We start from the raw sequence: 21109 nt of genomic DNA on the forward strand, positions 1-21109 counted from the left end.
GGCCAAGAGCTCTACTGCAAATCATTGGGTTGGATGCAACCGCTCCCACAATTCCATGCTCAGCGGAAGCCCCCTCCCGATAGGGATAGCCGCCATCCTCTGCAAAACCCTCTTCGCAACAGACCGGTACCAAGGTAGCTCTTGTTTGCATGTCATCAACACCTGAATCAGGTGACCTACAGGTAGGGGTTGGAAGAGCCCTACTAGAGGGCTCCTCCCTTACCTCACTGCACTGACATGCCAGAGACGTAGATCCGCCCCAACAGTCAGGGTGCCAGTGGGGTCTCAACCCCCACACCCTCTGTCAGGGACAGATTCCTCTTGCTCGTCACCGTTTTGTGGGTAGGGGCTGGGGAGACTCTACTCGAGAGTCTCCCCCTTACCTCACCACATTGCTGCAGACTTCGACCTTCCCTTGACTGGCATTGGATAAGTAGGGGTTGGCATTGCCCTTACCTCCTTATCCTATCAGTCTGAGCAACCGCTCTTGCCATGTAGGCTGACCTTTGGAGGCCCATATGTGTAGAACTGTTTAGGGGGAGACCCCTTGTGGGGTCTCCCAGAAATGTGTTAAGAGGGTATTTAACCTCTATGGGCTAGGTGGGACGCTAGCGTGCCACCCGTGGTGCACTCCATCAACAGCAGGTGCATTTTCAAGAGCGGCAAATTTGAATCCAAATAAATGTCAAAATTCAAATTTTTCAAAAATACAACTATTTTACACCATTTGAAAGATAAACATCTCCTTAATCTAACCACGTTCTTACGATTTCAAAAAGGTTTTACGGCGAAAGCATAAATTTAGAGTATGTTAGGACAGTACATTTACAAGAGTTGTGTGTAATGTTTTGTCAAGTCAAAGACAGGGTCACCAAAACCATAAAACCAGCTAAAATGATGCACTAACCTTTTACAATCTCCATCAGATGACACTCCTAGGACATTATGTTAGACAATGCATGCATTTTTAGTTCTATCAAGTTCATATTTATATCCAAAAACAGCGTTTTACTATGGCATTGATGTTGAGGAAATCGTTTCCCTCCAATAACCGGCAGTCAAGTCAGCGTCACAAATTAAATAATTAAAATTAGAAAACATTGCTAAAATATTATATTGTCATTTAAAGAATTATAGATTTACATCTCTTGAACGCAATCAACTTGCCAGATTTAAAATAACCTTACTGGGAAATCACACTTTGCAATAATCTGAGCACTGCGCCCCAGAAAAATACGGCGTTGCGATACAGACTAGACGTCATGTTGGGGAGATCTAAAATCGAAAATACTATGTAAATAATCCATTACCTTTGATTCTCTTCATCAGATGTCACTTCCAGGTATCACAGGTCCATAACGAATGTAGTTTTGTTCAAAAAAAGCTCATCATTTATGTCCAAAAATCTCCGTCTTGTTAGCACATGATCTAAGCCAGCCGGACTTCTCGTCATGAACGAGGGGAAAAAATATATTTCCGTTCGTTCAAACATGCCAAACGTTGTATAGCATAAATCATTAGGGCCTTTTTTACCAGAACATGAATAATATTCAAGGTGGACGAATGCATACTCTTTTATAACGTATTGGAACGAGGGTACCCAACATGAACTGCGCGCCAGGTGTCTAATGGGACATCATCGTTCCATGGCTCTTGTTCGGTCAGATCTCCCTCCAGAAGACTCAAAACACTTTGTAAAGGCTGGTGACATCTAGTGGAAGCAATAGGAAGTGCCAAAATATTCCTCAGCCCCTGTGTTTTTCAATGGGATAGGTTTAAAGTCAATACAACACATCAGGTATCCACTTCCTGTCAGAAAATGTCTCAGGGTTTTTGCCTGCCAAATGAGTTCTGTTATACTCACAGACACCATTCAAACAGTTTTAGAAACTTTAGAGTGTTTTCTATCCATATATAATAAGTATATGCATATTCTAGTTACTGGGTAGGATTAGTAACCAGATTAAATCGGGTACATTTTTTTTTATCCAGACGTGCAAATGCTGCCCCCCTAGCCCTAACAGGTTAACTAAAAACATTTTTTTGTTCTTTCTATTTATTATTTTTTCCTTTTTCCGCAACTCGCCCTTTGGCCGGGCAACTCACTCACCCCTCCCGGTATGGGTGTGTGTTTCGTCCAACCCCATCATCGTTTAGGGCGAGATGACCTGAGCCCAGTAGTCATCCTCTTCAACCCTCTTGTCCGTGGGCTTGGCTGTCATCCAGTCAACCCCTCCTGGCTCTCCTCCCAACCGAGCTTGGGTGTTCGCTCTATCCACCATGACTCGACGTTGCCACCTCTCCCACGCCCCTGGGGAGGAACTTCAACCGTCATGTTGTTCCATAGGCCAGGTCCTATGGATCTCCTAGCAAGCTAGGGTTGCGCTCAACTGTGGGTACTGGGGATCTGGTTCGGTCTTGGGAGTCATACGGGGTTACAGTGAGGATGCCCACCCCGTGATACGCACCCCCGATGGTTACATCCGGGCCTACAGATGATCCTCCTCGCTCTCATCATCCGAGTTCACCGCTTCTCCCTCAACCCTGTAGAAGTCCCTGAGGACATCTAAGGAGTACAGGAGAGCCCTCCTGCTAAACAGCTTGGCCAGCTGTTTCCTCCTGCCGCCATTAACCCCCAAGGCATGTAGTAGCCGGTTGTTGTCGGTCGGCCACTTGCCTCGGGCTCCCAGTGGAAAGCCAAACACCTTGACCTTCCCCACATTCAAAACAGTTGCAACATACGGAGCAATTGGGGTATATCGAGCGACCTTCTCACCAGCCGCGACCCTGAGCGTGTCATAGGCCATCTCGTATCGCACAGTAACATCCACCACCAAAGCAATCCCTTTTTTCGCGAACACCAGGTCTGGGCGCCGCAAAGCCCCGGCACGGGTTCTGCAGCACATTTCCCTGATGACGTTCCATCCGGCGCTTTCGGCTTCATCTGCTAACAGGTCACACAGTTTATGATGTCTCTTAATGCGACTATCTTTCACTGCAGGACACTGCCCGAGAATGTGCGAGCAGGATTCTGTTCCCGACAGACAGTGGCGGCAGACTGTAGGTAAGTCTTCCCTGCCCCTTGCCAACGCCTCGCGAGTTGGATATACGTTAGCTCTTAGCTGAAGACCTGCAATATAGTGGCGCTCTCTTGATCCCATTGTTTCAGGATTCGCCAGCCAGTGATTGCTGTTTCTGTCTTTTCCAAAGGCCTGTATTCCAATTCCTTGCGATGTCAGGTTCTGCCACCTTAGGAACTCTCCTTGCCTCCAGTTTGGAGTGACTGGGCGTTTTGGCTTCATCGGACCGGCAGGATCTGTACCTCGTACAGCCAACTCATTCCTCTCCTCGAGGGGAGGCAGGTTTGCCTCATCCCCACCAGCTCTCAGCCACATCCCAAGGTACTCCTTCCGGCTCCACTGTCCTGCTGGTTACAACTCGCGTTATGGCATCCTTAGAATGCCACAGGCGGTAGACCCTTCTGGCTTGGATAGAAGGGATTTGACAAGCTAACTTTCTATGCCAAGTCCACCATCCTGGCATCTCGAGTAAAGTAGCCCATCACAGGTACACGGTGGGAGGTGTAGCCACCCTTCACCGCCTTCCTGATCATCCCATCCAATACATTCAGGACATTCATCCCCAGCCCGCCATGATCCGCCTGATAGACCACCCTCGGGACCACATAAACATTCAACATCCTCACCTTCTGAGAAGGTTTTAGCGGCGATCGCCCAATCGATCTAATCCAGTTACGGAGTCGTTCGACAGGTTCTGGTTCCATAATGCCCAGCCACGGACTCACTCTCAGGCCCAGGTATGATACCGACTCCTCCGGCCCGACCATGTGTAGTTCCTCACCACACATTATCCAGGGCTGACAGAGGTTGATCACTCGCGCCCTCTGAATCTTTTGCGTGAGAAAGCCGTGACACTTCTTGGGCTGAATTCTCAACCCCGTCAGTCGACAGAATTCTTCCAGAATCAGAATGTTGTGCGCCATGCCATCCCAAGAGCTACTCACCAAGACAAGATCATCAGCGAAGGCCAAGGTAGTGATCTGCTGATCATCCATAACGTACCCCATGCCACGGCATTCGAGGGTCTCAATCAGCGGGTCTAGGGCCAGGTTGAACAACAGCGGAGACATCGGGTCTCCCTGTTTAACCCCTACTTTCACATCAATGGGAGGTGATGGCTCTCCGCTGACTGTGATCGTGGTCGTTACATCGGTGTAAGAGTTACCTATAATTCCTATGATATGTTCATCGAGCCCTCTCTGCCTAAGCACCTCCAAGATGTGCACATGACTCACAGAGTCAAATGCACGTGCAAAATCAACCAACACCACGGCTAGCATCTCTCCACTCCCTATGCTTCTCTTGATAAGACCTCCCAAGATCATCAAGTTTTCCGAACACCCAGGTGAGGAAATGAATCCTCTTTGTCGCGGGCTAATGGGACACGCCCGCGTCAGCCTGTGTGTCAAGATACGAGAATATAGCCTCAATACCACCGACCCAATTGTGAGCGGCCTCCACCCAGCCGCCTGGGCGAGCACCGTTGGGTCATCGGTCTTGGGTATCAAAGTCGTTCTGCACTTCTTGAAGGGTATCGGCAGGGTACCCAATGTCAACCAAATGGAAAAGGTTTCGGCCAGTTTAGCACCAGTGGGATCCCATCCTAGCAGTGCCAGTTTGGTAATCCCATCTGGACCGGCTGCTGTACCATTCTTTATGTCACCTAGGTTTTCACATACTTCGGCAGCTGAGATAGATAGCCCAAACCCTCCATTGTCTGCACCCCCACTCGAGCCAAATTGTCCAAGCCCATGGTAGATCTCTGTCACCTCCCATCTGCTCTTGAAAGCTCAAGAGCAACTTCAATGGCGTGGAGATACAGGCCCCGCTCTGCATTACCATCCAAAATGTAGTTTGCCAGCCTGGCTTGATTGTTCTGAAACATTTTCTGTATTTTTACATACTGGTTTTGTTCCTACAATCTTTTTTCTTTCACTTGGCAATGCGGTGTTGTTCTTCCTCAGTGGGTTAGCCGGATTACGGGCCCCAGATCCTTCACCCAGCAACCGTTGCAGTTCAAGGGCCGACGACACAAGCAAGGCCGGATCTTGCTCAGCCCCCCTTAGGGACAGCATGACTTCCCCAATCTGAATTCCATCTTTGGTAACATCCCCAATTAGCCTCTCATGGAGTAGTCCACGGATGCCATATTGGGGCGTTGATGGTTTCCCGGGTTTGGACAGCATTGCGATGATGCTCCTCTCGTCGCACCTTCCTTGGGCCTGTCCTTCTGCACCTTTCCAAGTCTCATTCCATCGTCTTATCTGTCACACCTGTTCAGCAGTTCTCCTGTTTCCCAGGCAGTCGGCGACTCGCCTGTTCACTTCTCTTAACCCAGCCATTTCGTTGCTCAGCCTTAACACCTTATCCTCTCCCTTGCTCCACTTATCCAGCCACTTCTTATCCTTTCTTTGCTGTCAACTCCCCTTCCTTCTTCCGGCAATACAGTGAGCGATGTGTCTGTGTCTTTCGTGCTGCGTCAGTCCTCCTTGTTGTGGAAACTTTTCTGGACAGTGCTCACAACAGTGCACGCACCCATATCCACCCGGGTCTCTGTCACTCCTTTACATTTCGGGACATGACAAGATATGGCGTGGCTGTTCTCATTGGACCTTCCGCACTTCCGACACACATAGACCACCGGTACCGCTGGATGAATCTCCTTAAAGTGTTTCACCGCCTCTCCAACGGACCCCAGCGGCCTGTCACATCGTCCACATCTCGATTCATGAATGGGGAGTGATATCAGCAGGGATTTTTGTGCTTGATTGTCCACTATGCAACTGGCTGGGTTTATGCATTCGCTTGAACTGGCTGTGGTGGCAGCACGATATCACTACCCTCATCCCTCGATGCTAGGGTAGGTGTCTTTGTTTCGCCGACACACTGAGGCGCCACCGAACCCGCGTCCTCTCTCGCTTCCGGGGCTTCGAGAGGATCTGGGTCCGAGGTTTGAGACTTGTCCTGAATGTATACATTTTTGCAAGTTCCTCTCTTGCAAGGAGGAGATGTCTCCCCCTTTGGGCCGGAAATCCACGCCCATCTGCGCTTCAAGCAATGCTTATTCCGGCAGATTATCTCATCGCAACCGCTCATCTCAACAATTCTCTTATCGCTCATCTCTCTTGTAGTTCGCTCAACCAATTTTCACTTTATTCTCACGTCTCTAGAATTCGCTCTCAATCTGTAATATATCCCTGGTCATCAAGTGGCTAGGATTCGGGTCAACGGTCACTTGTACCCCGTCAATTCCTTTATTGTTCACTCCCTTGGTACATGTTACTCCATATCCCCGCTAAGAGTCGCAGCTAGAGTGGCTAGGGAGACCCTATCTTGGGATCTCAACCTTGTCTCTCAGTACTCTCCCGCCAGGATCTAGATACATACACCACAGGTATTGTGTAAGCAGGTGAAAGAGAAGCCCATTACAGGCCCCCCTTCTGCTCCCCACACTAACCTGTGCTTACAAGTCGAGGTTCCCGGTACACTCCCATCAGAGGGGTTGGAGCAGCCCTACTAGAAGGCCACTCTTCAGCCTCCAGGGTGTATTACGTCCGGGACTTCTCGATCCACTCCTGTAAGGCATCGCTTAGAGAGGGGTTGAGGAAGCCCTAACAGGACCTCCCTATAACCTCTCCTTACTATCCTCTCAGAAGCGGCACACGACCTGCAGCAATGGTTCGCAACCTGTAACGAGGCAGGTCATCTTGCATGTTGTCAACACCTGCAATAGGTGGACTACAAGAAGGGGTTGAAGGAGCCTTACGAAAAAGCCGCCTCCCTTACCTCCCTGTCCTAACATTCCACATTTTTCCCGACTGGCTATTGACTAAGGTGTTTATCGTGAGGCAGCCCTCTCTTCCCACCTGCCCTTCACCAGGACGAGAGGCCATTCGAGATATGTTGGTTTAAGTTCATGGGGGCCTCCGGGTGCTCCTCTGCGATGACGGGGCACAGAGCGGTTGACTGGGTTCCCAGTGCCGCGCGAGGATACTGGGCGATACTCAAGCCGCTTAAAAATGTGAGACCATTTCGGGAAGTCCTGGTTCACCGGACACCCCCAATCCCCTTCGGTAGCGACCTACACACCCGCCCATCGGTGCGTCATCTAGCCGTGCCTAATGGGGAAAGGGGATGGAGCCAGTCAGGCACATCCCAGGCAAAGAAACTTGCGGGGAACCGGGCTAAGACCAGTACCCCCGCCCCGAGGAAGGGAGAGGCGGGAGGCGTGAGCCCCCTACCTAACCACAGCAGAGTTTGGGTTCTGGAGCGCAGCCCCATGCCGGCGGCTGGCACACCGTTAATGATCCTTCTACAGTTTCACTGTACCGGCCGTGTGTACTTAGACTTGCATGGATTAATCTTTTGAGACAAGCATATGCTACTTGCAGGATCAACCAGGTAGCCACTCACAACATAGAGGTTGTACCCGAGCACACTAAGCGGAGAACAGCCAGGGACCACTCCTATCCCGTGAGGGGAGGAGGCCCCTAGGTCAATCCACCGTGCACCCAGCGGGAGGCCCTGAACTGCCCGTGGCCGGAGCCACAGGTGCCGGGGCACCGCTTAATCAGGTATCTTGTCTTAGCTGGAGGGTTTATTCGGAACGCCATCAACGTGGATAAAAGACAGGGGTTTGAGAAATACATGTGTTTCTGGCGCCATACGGCATGGGTGAAGTTCATCCGCAGGCATCGCTACCTGGATACTCCACTCCCGAACCGGGACACCAATGTAGGCCACTGAGACAGACGGGTCGGCTAGATCTCGCACTAACTGAGCGCTGCTGAAGCTTGTCATTAACCTCTATTTGCTAGGTGGGACGCTGGCGTCCCACCTACGTAAGCAGCCACATGCAGCCTGTACGCGATTTTCAAAACCTTAAAATCCTATTAGGTCTAGGGGCAGCATTTGCACGTCTGGATAAAAAAAATGTACCGATTTAATCTGGTTACTAATCCTACCCAGTAACTATAATATGCATATACTTATTATATATGGATAGAAAACACTCTAAAGTTTCTAAAACTGTTTGAATGGTGTCTGTGAGTATAACAGAACTCATTTGGCAGGCAAAAACCCTGAGACATTTTCTGACAGGAAGTGGATTACCTGATGTGTTGTATTGACTTTAAACCTATCCCATTGAAAAACACAGGGGCTGAGGAATATTTTGGCACTTCCTATTGCTTCCACTAGATGTCACCAGCCTTTACAAAGTGTTTTGAGTCTTCTGGAGGGAGATCTGACCGAACAAGAGCCATGGAACGATGATGTCCCATTAGACACCTGCGCGCGAGTTCATGTTGGGTACCCATACGTTCCAATACGTTATAAAAGAGTATGCATTCGTCCACCTTGAATATTATTCATGTTCTGGTAAAAGGCCCTAATGATTTATGCTATACAACGTTTGACATGTTTGAACGAACGGAAATATATTTTTTCCCCTCGTTCATGACGAGAAGTCCGGCTGGCTTAGATCAGTGGTAACAAGACGGAGATTTTTGGACATAAATGATGAGCTTTTTTTGAACAAAAACTACATTCGTTATGGACCTGTGATACCTGGAAGTGACATCTGATGAAGAGAATCAAAGGTAATGGATTATTTACATAGTATTTTCGATTTTAGATCTCCCCAACATGACGTCTAGTCTGTATGCAACGTATTTTTCTGGGCGCAGTGCTCAGATTATTGCAAAGTGTGATTTCCCAGTAAGGTTATTTTTAAATCTGGCAAGTTGATTGCGTTCAAGAGATGTAAATCTATAATTCTTTAAATGACAATATAATATTTTACCAATGTTTTCTAATTTTAATTATTTAATTTGTGACGCTGACTTGACTGCCGGTTATTGGAGGGAAACGATTTCCTCAACATCAATGCCATAGTAAAAACGCTGTTTTTTTGGATATAAATATGAACTTGATAGAACTAAAAATGCATGCATTGTCTAACATAATGTCCTAGGAGTGTCATCTGATGGAGATTATGTAAAAGGTTAGTGCATCATTTTAGCTGGGTTTATGGTTTGAGTGACCCTGTCTTTGACTTGACAAAACATTACACACAACTCTTGTAAATGTACTGTCCTAACATACTCTAAATTTAGCTGCTTTCTTGTAAAACCTTTTGAAATGAAGTAAGCATTAGTTGAATTGGGGAGATGTTTATCTTTCAAATGGTGTAACATAGTTGTATTTTTGAAAAATTTGAATTTTGACATTTATTTGGATTCAAATTTGGCGCTCTTGAAATGCACCTGCTGGTGATGGAGTGCTACCACGAATTTGGCATCTTAAAATTCCACCTAGCCCATAGAGGTTAACCATAACCCTACCCTAACATAATCCTAACCTTAACCATCCCTTAACCTATTGGGTCTATGAGGCAGCATTTACGCGTCTGGATAAAAAAAATGTACCCGATTTAATCTGATTACTAATCCTACAGTAACTAGAATATGCATATACTTATTATATATGGATAGAAAAACTCTAAAATTTTCAAAACTGTTTGAATGGTGTCTGTGGTATAACAGAACTCATTTGGCAGGCAAAACCTGAGACATTTTCTGACAGGAAGTGGATACCTGATGTGTTGTATTGACTTTAAACTATCATTGAAAAACACACAGGGGTTTAGGAATATTTTGGCGCTACTGTTACTTCACTAGGTGTGCAGCCTTTACAAAGTGTTTGAGTCTTCTGGAGGAGATCTGACGAACAAGAGCCATGGAGCGGTGATGTCCCATTAGACACCTGGCGCTAGTTCATGTTGGGTACCCTGCGTTCCAATACGTTATAAAGGATATGCATTCGTCCTTGAATATTATTCATGTTCTGGTTGAAAAAGGCCTAATGATTTATGCTATACAGCGTTTGACATGTTTGAGCGAGCGGAAATATATTTTCCCCTCGTTCATGACGAGAATCCGGCTGGCTTACATCATGTGCTAGCGAGACGGAGATTTTTGGACATAAATGATGAGCTTTTTTGAACAAAACTACATTGGGTGGACCTGTGATACCTGGAGAAGTGACATCTGATATGAAGAGAGTCAAGATATTGGATTATTTACATAGTATTTTCGATTTTAGATCTCTCCCCAACATAGCGTCTAGTCTGTATACATGGCAACGTATTTTCTGGGCACAGTGCTCAGATTATTGCAAAGTGTGATTTCCCAGTAAGGTTGTTAAATCTGGCAAGTTGATTGCGTTCAAGAGATGTAAATCTATAATTCTTTAAATGACAATATAATGTTTCAATGTTTTCTAATTTTAATTATTTGTTTAATTTCTGGCTGACTTGACTGCGGTTATTGGAGGAAACGATTTCCTCAACATCAATGCCATAGTAAGCTGTTTTGGATATAAATATATGAACTTGATAGAACTAAGAAATGCATGCATTGTCTAACAATGTCTAGGAGTGTCATCTGATGGAATTGTAAAAGGTTAGTGCATCATTTTAGCTGGTTTTATGGTTTTGGTGACCCTGTCTTTGACTTGACAAAACATTACACACAACTCTTGTAAATGTACTGTCCTAACATACTCTAAATTTATGCTTTCGCCGTAAAACCTTTTTGAAATCGTAAACGTGGTTAGATTAAGGAGATGTTTATCTTTCAAATGGTGTAACATAGTTGTAATTTTGAAAAATTTGAATTTTTGACATTTATTTTAGTTCAAATTTGCCGCTCTTGAAATGCACCTGCTGTTGATGGAATTTTCCACCGTTGCTTTGCATGCGTCCACCTAAGCCCAAGGGTTAACCTCTCTAGAATTATTGGGGGCAAGAAATTGTCCTATCGTAACAGCCAGTGGAATCCTGTGGCGTGTTATTCAAATGCCTTAGAAATGCTATTACTTCAATTTCTCAAACATATGACTCTTTTTACACCATTTTAAAGACAAGACTCTCGTTAATCTAACCACAATATTCGTTTAAAAAGGCTTTACAACAAAGCAAAACATTAGATCATTAGATCATGTCAGCAGAGTACCCAGCAGAAATAATCAGACACCCATTTTCCGGCTAGCATATAATGTCACATAAATCCAAGCCACAGCTAAATGCAGCTCGCTTTTGATGATCTTCATCAGATGACAACCCCTAGGGCATTATGTTATACAATACATGCATGTTTTGTTCAATCAAGTTCATATTTATATCAAAAACCAGCTTTTACATTAGCATGCGGCGTTCAGAACTAGCATACCACCCCGCAAACTTCAGTGAATTTACTAAAATGTACTAAATTATAACGATAAACGTTCACAAAAAGCATAACAATTATTTAAAGAATTATAGATACAGACCTCCTCTATTACTTTCGATATGTCCGATTTTAAAATAGTTTTTTGGTGAAAGCACATTTTGCAATATTCTCCAGTATATAGACCAGCATCACAGGGCTAGCTATTTTAGACACCCATGAAGTTTAGCACTCACCAAAGTCCGATTTACTATAAGAAAAATGTTATTACCTTTGGTGTTCTTCATTAAGAATGCACTCCCAAGACTTCTACTTCAATAACAAATGTTGGTTTTGGTTTAAAATAATCCACATAGTTTCCTCTTGGGGCTGGGTGGGACGCTAGCGTGCCGCATTACCTCCATCAACAGCAGGTGCATTTCAAGAAGCGGCAAATTTGAATCCAAATAAATGTCAATTCAAATTTTCAAAAATACAACTATGTTACACCATTTGAAAGATAAACATCTCCTTAATCTAACCGTTTCACGATTTCAAAAGGTTTCACAGGCGAAAGCATAAATTTAGAGTATGTTAGGACAGTACATTTACAAGGTTGTGTGTAATGTTTTGTCAAGTCAAAGACAGAGGTCACCAAAACCATAAAACCAGCTAAAATGATGCACTAACCTTTACAATCTCCATCCAGATGACACTCCTAGGACATTATGTTAGACAATGCATGCATTTTTAGTTCTTAGTTCATTTTTATATCCAAAAAACAGCGTTTTACTATGGCATTGATGTTGAGGAAATCGTTTCCCTCAATAACCGGCTTGTCAAGTCAGCGTCACAAATTAAATAATTAAAATTAGAAAACATTGTTAAAATATTATATTGTCATTTAAAAAGAATTATAGATTTACATCTCTTGAAGCAATCAACAACCCAGATTTAAAAATAACCTTACTGGGAAATCACACTTTGCAATAATCTGAGCACTGCGCCCCAGAAATATACGGCGTTGGAAATACAGACTAGACGTCATGTTGGGAGATCTAAAATCAAAACTACTGTAAATAATCCATTTACCTTTGATTCTCTTCATCCAGATGTCACTTCCAGGTATCTGCAGGTCCATAACGAATGTAGTTTTGTTCAAAAAGCTCATCATTTATGTCCAAAAACTCAATCGTTAGCACCTTGATGTAAGCCAGCGGACTTCTCATGAGCGAGGGGGAAAAATATATTTCCGTTCGTTTCGACATGTCAAGCGTTGTATAGCATAAATCGTGGGGCCTTTTTAACCAGAACATGAATAATATTCAAGGTGGACGAATGCATACTCTTTTATAACGTGTTGGAGCGAGGTACCCAGCATGAAGTAAGCGCGCCAGGTGTCTAATGGGACATCACCGTTCCACGACCTTGTTGGTCAGATCTCCCTCCAGAAAGACTCAAAACACTTTGTAAAGGCTGGTGACATCTAGTGGAAGCAATAGGAAGTGCCAAAATGTTCCTAAACCCCTGTGTTTTCAATGGGATAGGTTTAGATCAATACAACACATCAGGTATCCACTTCCTGTCAGAAAATGTCTCAGGGGTTTGCCTGCCGTGGGTTCCACTGATGACCCCCCCATACTCACAGACACCATTCAATCAGTTTTGGAAACTTTAGGTATTTTCTATCCATATATAATAAGTATATGCATATTCTAGTTACTGGGTAGGATTAGCCAGATTAAATCGGGTATTTTTTTTTTATCCAGGCGTGCAAATGCCCCCCTAGACCCAACAGGTTATATATCCAAATAAGCGAGCGTTTTGTTTATGCGTTCAAGACACTATTCGAATGGTAAAGAAGGATCATGAGCATGACGCAATTCGTGACCCAAAAATTCTAAATATTCATTACCGTACTTGAAGCAAGTCAACCGCTGTTAAAATCAATTTTTATGCCATTTTTTTCGTGCGATAATATTCCGACCGGGAATCTGCGTTTAGGTAAAAAGACTGAAAGAAAATAAAGCATGGGAATTCGGCTGGGTGCCTAACCCCATTGTCCTCTGTTTTTTTTTTGCCAAAGCGCCAAATGTGTTTCAGCCTGGGGCTGCCTCGATATCATTCCAGCTTTCGGGCTCTGAGGAGCTATAGAACGTATTGAGTGTCACGTTACAGCAAAGATCCTCAGTCTTCAATAAACAGAGACAAGAAGCTCCAAGGAATGGTCAGAGAGTGCGCTTCCTGTAAGGAATCTTCTCAGGTTTTTGCCTGCCATACGAGTTCTGTTATGCTCACAGACACCATTCAAAGCATTTTAGAAACTTTAGGGTGTTTTCTATCCAAACCAATAATTATATGCATATTCTAGTTTCTGGGCAGTAGTAATAACCAGATTAAATCGGGTACAATTTTTATCCGGCCGTGTAAATACTGCCCCCCTACCCCCAACAGAGTTAACCCAGACAGACGAGACGGTTCTAAGCCCAACCAAACGCAACCAGGGCACTTCTACTAGTGAGCTACCATGGGGTCTACAACTTTGGCCGGGTGCGCCCGGACCCTCTAGCCAGCGCGTCAATGCTGGCAGAATTTTAACCATTCCCTTTCCCCCCCTTCGGCTTCCATGTGTCCAGAGATGGAGGTAGATCAACCGACTCAAAACTAGAAACCAAACAACCTAACTTCTTCTTTAACCTGGCCTTATTCTACACAAACCCTATCTAATTTATTTCTTCTTACTAAACCTGACCTAACTAACTAACCTATCCTCTAACTAAACCCTAAACCTAACCACCCCTAACCCTAAACCTAACCATAACCCTAACAGGCTCAAAACTAGAAACCTAACCCATCTTGTGGTGAGACCTGAAAGCGTAGAAAAGGGTGAACAGGCGTGAGGAAATTCGTAGAGGTGGTGCGCCTATCTAAATTACAACGATAGAAGGGGATGGTCAGATCTTAACCTGTGTGGGCAGTATTTTCACGGCCGGATTAAAAACATACCCGATTTAAACTGGTTACTACTCTTTCCCAGAAGCGAGAATATGCATATTAGTTGATTTGGAAAACAATTTCCGCCATTTTTTCTCTGCTGAACGGTTTGATAGCTTGTTTAGTTTAAAATGAAGAGACAGTTACCTAAATCTAATGATTTTTAATTGGTGATTGCGATAGAATAGTACCCACTGAAATGTGTTTTTTATTTGAAAGGAGTTGTATTGAGAGTATTTTATAAATCTGGCGATTTACATGGTCCATTTAAAGTCATAGACATTTCATAAGTGTGAGAAGCCGAAAGAGAAGAAAAAGTTGTAACATATGTTTTAATCTTACGATGGGAGGTAAAGCAGACTGGAATTTATCGCGCTCGCTGAGGCTTATATATATATATATATATATATTGGCTGTAAGGCGGTTCAGAGTTTGGATAGTTGAATCGTAAAAGCTTTGTGATAGTTTTCTGGTTATTGATTCTTGGTTTGATTGTTTAGTAACACCAGTGAATTGAACTGAGGAAAGTTAATGTATTCTAGCATTTATAATCTGTTTCCATTACGTGGAACAAGGTCAGGTCAGGAAAGTTAGGATTGCAGGTTGAGTTAATTTTGGATTTTACAGGGACAGTGCTAATCACGGTTGTATTAGTGTGTCTAAGCTGGCTATTAACACCTATTAAACACTTTGAGAGCCTGTTTGCAGACAGACTGAAGGGTTTTTAATGTTGTAAAGCAAGCTTAGGGCCAAACTAGTCAAGAGTATATTAGAGGTATGGGAGTTTCATAGATTTAAAGTACAGTATTGTATCCAAGGGTAGCAGAGGTTCAATCCACACAACCATTGAGGAAGTTTAAAATGAGGATGATTGAGTACAATGGAATTATAACTATTATTAGGTTTTATTAGGTTTTGTTTGTGAGCCAACTTTTGGGTTTTTGAATCGGTGTGGCTATAATGAAATAACAAGGGGTTGTTTTTTTGGGGGGGAATAGGAGGGCTTCTTGTCCCTCTTTTGGGAATAGTTTCTCGGACCATGATTTCTTAAAGGGGTAGCCACACATGGAATCGTTGAAGTTTTGGTTTCTGAGTTTTCATCTTATATTGATTTGTTGGAATAAGGTTATATATCTGAAGAAAAGTTTAATGTGTCAGACTTGGGATTAACCTCTCTGGAGCTGGGGCGGGGCCAATTCGTCCCACCTACATAACAATACCATTGAAGCCTGTGGCGATTTTCCAAAATCTTTGAAATGCTATTGCTTCAATTTCTCAAACATATGACTATTTTACAGCTATTTAAAAGACAAGACCTCGATTAATCTAACCACACTGTCCGATTTCAAAAAGGCTTTACAACGAAAAGCAAAACATTAGATTATGTCAGCAGAGTACCAAGCCAGAAATAATCAGACACCCATTTTTCAAGCTAGCATATAATGTCACAAAAACCCAGAAGACAGCTAAATGCAGCACTAACCTTTGATGATCTTCATCAGATGACAACCCTAGGACATTATGTTATACAATACATGCATGTTTTGTTCAATCAAGTTCATATTTATATCTAAAACAGCTTTTTACATTAGCATGTGACGTTCAGAACTACTACAGCAAACTTCCGGGGAATTCGCTAACATTTTACTAAATTACTCACCGATAAACGTTCACAAAAAGCATAACAATTATTTTAAGAATTATAGATACAGACCTCCTCTATGCACCGATAGCTGTCCGATTTTAAAATAGCTTTTTGGTGAAAGCAGATTTTGCAATATTCCGTTTAGCTAAACAGAGGAAAGTAAACAAAGCTTTCGGTCGACGCGGGCACGAGCCTGAGTCTCACAGTACTGTAACCAGCCACTACCCAAAAGCAGCTACCTTTTTTTTCAGCCAGAGCCTGCAAAAGCCACGATTCAGCTTTTTACCGCCTTCTGAGACCCTATGGCAGCCGTGGAGAAGTGTCACGGGACAGCTAAGATCCTCACTCTTCAATAAACAGAGAGACAAGAAGAACGACACCTTGTCAGACAGGCCACTTCCTGAATGAAACCTTCTCACATTTTTGCCTGCCAAATGAGTTCTGTTATACTCACAGACACCATTCAAACAGTTTTAGAAACTTTAGGGTGTTTTCTATCCATATGTAATAAGTATATGCATATTCTAGTTGCACTGGGTAGGAGTGGTAACCAGATTAAATCGGGTACGTTTTTTATCCTGCGGTGTAAATACTGCCCCCTAGCCCTAACAGGTTAAGTGTTTGGGACATATTCTAAACCAACAGGACAGGGATATATGACATCCGTGATGATCCAGGATCATTGAGAGTATCAGATAAACTTACTTAACTATGCAATAATCTTGATATTACTACCATAGACATGTTGATTTTTCTAAAATCAGGAGTGCCACCAGGGAGACAGTTAGTCAATAGGTGGAAACAGAACCAATATTTAACACTGACTTGTTATGAGAAAGAGCAGACAGGCAGATAGAAGGAAGGGCAGACAGAGAAGGGCTCCCCCTTGCTCCACACTGCTGAGACCTTGATGGTTTGGGAGTTTTAGGTTTAGGAGGAAAGAAGGAGGGCCAGGAGGAGGAGAGAAGATAGGAAGAGAATTGAGTTCGGTTCGCTTAGCTTTAGGATATTAATTCATGGAGAGACTATCGGCTCCATTGGGATGTATTTCAGTTTTGATTTTAAGTTTATGTTTGGTGAATTCGGCTAGGAAGAGATATGATGATTTTGTTGAAAGTAGTTCTTACCCTAACTAAAAGGGGAATGAAAGCTTAGTTGGTTTCAGGAACTATGTTAGACACTGAACCATTGCCCAGACACTATTACTGCAGGTCAAAATAGTAGCATTGACTAGAGCCTGCGAAATAAGAAAGGAGAGAACGGTCAGCACAGAGAAATCTTAAAGAAGATAAGACACTTGACAGAGAATTGTTACAGGATAGCCAAGAACATGTAGAAGAATTGGAGGGGCAATCCGACAAGAGGAAGGTCTGACATAAGGATAATTTACTAATCTTACCAAAGACACTGTTTAGATATCGCGGCAATATTGACACAATGGGCGGAGCCAGGTGTCAACAGGGAGGAAGTATGGTAGAGCAGGTAAGGAAACACTGCAGGTTAGGAAAGACTTAAGTGGCCTAGAGGATAATTACTTTAAAAAAATGGTAGAATATCCATTCCAACATTTGGAAATGGACCTTATTTAACTATTCGAAGTGAGGGGAAGAAGGGGTGTTTAACAATAATAGATAAGTATAGCAAATGGGTAGAAGCGTTACCAACTTACTTGGTGGACATGATTATGGTAGCTAAAATAATGAGGTCAAGATATTATCCCTACAGTGATTTACTAGGATCTATCTCTTTAAATGATGAATTACATTTAGATAATCAGGTAGAACAAATAGAATGCCAGAGGTTAGAGAGACCAGAACAGGTAGACATAGAAGTTAAATATATACTAACAGACACATGAGAAGACTGTCTGTTAACCAAACCCAGTATGTCCAAGATTTTGTGTCCAACAGGTGAATTACAGGAGGTGATTCACTCAATCCAACCAGAAGACTGGGTGTGGATCCAGTCCCTGAGGAGAAAAAAACTGGAAGCAGTCCCGTTGGGAAGGCCCATACCAGGTTCTGTTAAACCACTGCCTTTGCCTTTAGAAAAGCTGAGAGTCACTTGGGTCCACGTTATCCACTGCAAGAAGGTATGTACAACATATGAGCACTGCTGATCACACACACAGTTAGGAAGAACCGAGTACCAACAGGGTCTGGGTGTTACCTCCTTAACGAAGATTCCCTATCCTGACCGTTCATCACTGTGTGTGCTCCTAGAGGTGTGAGTATGGGGTGGTACCTAGCAGATCGACTAAGGGCAGGAGGGGGTTGCCGGTTTTTGGGAAGAGTAGGGACTCTGAGCTGCATCATAGTCTTGGTTACCTTTCTGATATATCCAGATCCACCACCTTCCGGTACTAATTATATGACACTGTTGTCATTGAGAAGAAGTAAAAGATAAACTATATAATACAATGATGAGTGACTTATAGAATAAAGAGTCAAAGAAGATCAGAAGATGTAGGATTTAAGGTAAACATTAAACAATTCCCTAGGAAAGCAAATAACTTTACAGGGATTGGGTTGGCCAGATTGAAGTACTCGGCCAACCCACCTCGGTTCACTTTAACTCCTCATGAGTACCAGTGTTATAGATACAAGAATGGCACGAGAACTTAGATGATTTTAATGGCTGAAAGGTAATCATTAATGGGACTGACTTAGGTTTAGAAGTACAGGAGAAAATTCTTAACCTCACAGCACCTATAACTGATGTAGGGTGGGCTAGTACCAGCAAAGGACGCATACGACAGAAACTACCAAAAAAGGGGTGGTTAGGAACTTGCGCCCCGGGTTATTGGTCCAACCAGTTCGAGTTAGTCATCAGAGGCCAGTTATAGGAGGCTAAAGTAGGCACAGGAGGAGTTTTGACCAGTATGGGAGTAGCTTTGTCTAGATGGATGCTATTGCCATCCTCAGGGAAGTTCCAGATGAATATAAAGCTATGAATCAAATAGGTGAAGACTTTACCACTACATTATTTTGGTGGTTGACAATAAATAAAAATGTGGATTGGATTAATGACATCTATTATAATCAACAGGGATTCATGAATGAAACCGGAGATGCAGTAAAGGGGTTCTCTGACCAATTATCCGCCACCTCCTCATGACCTGGTAAAATAGACGGACTCTCGATATGTTATTGGCAGAAAAGGGCGGTGTAGGTAGAATGATTGGGTTTCATTGCTGCACGACATTCCGGATAACACAGTTTCAGATGGATCAGTAACCAAGGCCCTGGCCGGTCTAAACAATTTGACTCATGAGTTAGCAGAGAACGCTGGGGTAGATACTTCCCTGACCAGATGGTTCGATAGCATATTTGGGAAATGGAAAAGTGTTGTAAGTACTGTATTGTGGGCTGCTTTCACCTGTATGAGTGTGTTAGTATTGTGTGGATGTTGTTTGGTCACATGTGTGAGAGGTTTAATCACCAGAACACTAGAGAGATCGATGACGCAGCAGATGGTGAGATATGGACCGATTCCGAGCTCCGACCAGTGGGAGGACGAATACGGGCCTCCAGGCCTGGGAGATGGCTCCATTTCTTTTAACTACGAGAGCCAATGTTGAATGAGACCGGTTTTCAATGTTTAGATTGACTGTTCCTTTCATGATAATTATGATGAAAATCCTGTAAACGAAGTGTCATAATTGGAAATAGGCCCAGGACAGTCATTGATGAGTATCAGATGTATATACATGTATTGGTTTGGTTAATCCTTGTATCACAATTATGTTTCCATATAGCATTTGATAATCAATGTGTATTATTTAGTCATTTAAGGGTGGAATGATAAGAGAATTATATAATAAAGGTAAATGAATAAAGAATCCATTATTAATTAGTAGTTATGTAGCATGGGTAATGACTAATTAAAGTACTGAAGGTTAGTCCCATAAGGTCTAGTAGAGACCCGGAAGGGAGAGAAATGTGTGTGTGTGTGATTAGTGGGCTAAGGGAATTGTAGACATGTGTGTGTGAAGAGACCGGGAGTAGCCTTCAAGGTTCTCCTAAACCTCGGGGGAAAGGAACAGGCAGCGCTGGATAGTGATTAACAGTGGTGGGAAGTCCAGGGAGGGATATTATTCACCTACTGTTTGTGTGTATGTATGTGCGTAGGTTATCTACTGTTGGTGTGGAGGTGTGTGCGTAAGCGGGGAGAGAGGATAAAATTAACTTCTTTGTTAATGTTGGGCAGAACGTTCTCTGAATAAACTGTACAGACCTTTTGCAGAAAGCTGAGTCCTTGCCTAATTATTCTTTACCCAGTGTCTTACAAACCTTGGGAATTAGTCAAGGCTTATTGATTGTTAATTATTATCATGGGGATAAAATAATTCCCTTGACAGGAATGGACCAATAACAAGGCATAGCCTAGTCGGGAGAAAAAAGAAAAAAAAAGAGTCGGGAACGGACCAATAACAAGGCATAGCCTAGTCGTGAACAGACCAATAACATGGCCTAGTCGGGAACGCGCAGGAAATCAGCCAGTGAAGAGCATGCAGACAATACAAGCCTTTTATTTCAAATACAATTGACAGATTGGAAAGCAAATGTCTCCTGCTGAAAAGAGAATACTCTATGCTGTAGGCTGCCAAAATATTTGATCAACTTCCAAGTATTGTTTTACAAAGAAGTGTAACAGGGATAAGCTTTTGGCACGAATGCGTCGACCATCACCTGCCCGTGACTTGAGTCAGTGAAACTGGAAAGCATTTTTTTTGACTAATTTCCACATATTTTACCCACAACACACCTGGGCCTAAACTATTGATGGATTCAATACAAGGTCATTTTTATTGATCTCAGATTCTCAGTTTGTCAGTGTCAAAGAAGCCTGTAATTTCAATCATTTGCACGGTATATAAAGTCTCCAGTCATGTAAAATTCCATAGAATTGTATGAAATGAGTTGATAAACGACCACATTTTTCCCAGACCCTAGGCTACTAATTTTATCCCCATGTGTGCAACTTTTGGTTCCCAAGTGGCGCAGCGGTCTAACAGGCTGACTACACCGCTCGTGTCGTGTGCGCGAGCGTTGCAAAAATACATTTAGAAATCTGTTATTCAATTATTGCACCCACACTGCTCGTCGCGCCAACGAGCATCTGCTTTGCCAAGGGCTAAAATAGAAGTCAGTTCTATTTCTGATGCAGATCGCGCTACAAGT

At 43.4% G+C, this 21109-nt stretch overlaps 1 long non-coding RNA gene across 1 annotated transcript in view; it reads right to left on the bottom strand.

Annotated features, from left to right (window-relative positions):
* LOC123729601 (uncharacterized) overlaps window positions 1-4306 on the bottom strand; it is a 9140-nt gene extending 4834 nt beyond the window's left edge. Inside the window, exon 1 of the long non-coding RNA XR_006761251.1 lies at window positions 4292-4306. This is a non-coding gene — a long non-coding RNA (uncharacterized lncRNA). The remainder of the gene's footprint in view (window positions 1-4291) is intronic.
* Window positions 4307-21109: the final 16803 nt, after the last annotated feature.

Source organism: Salmo salar, chromosome ssa21 (assembly GCF_905237065.1).
Source record: "Salmo salar chromosome ssa21, Ssal_v3.1, whole genome shotgun sequence".
In the NCBI taxonomy this organism is placed as follows: domain Eukaryota; kingdom Metazoa; phylum Chordata; class Actinopteri; order Salmoniformes; family Salmonidae; genus Salmo; species Salmo salar.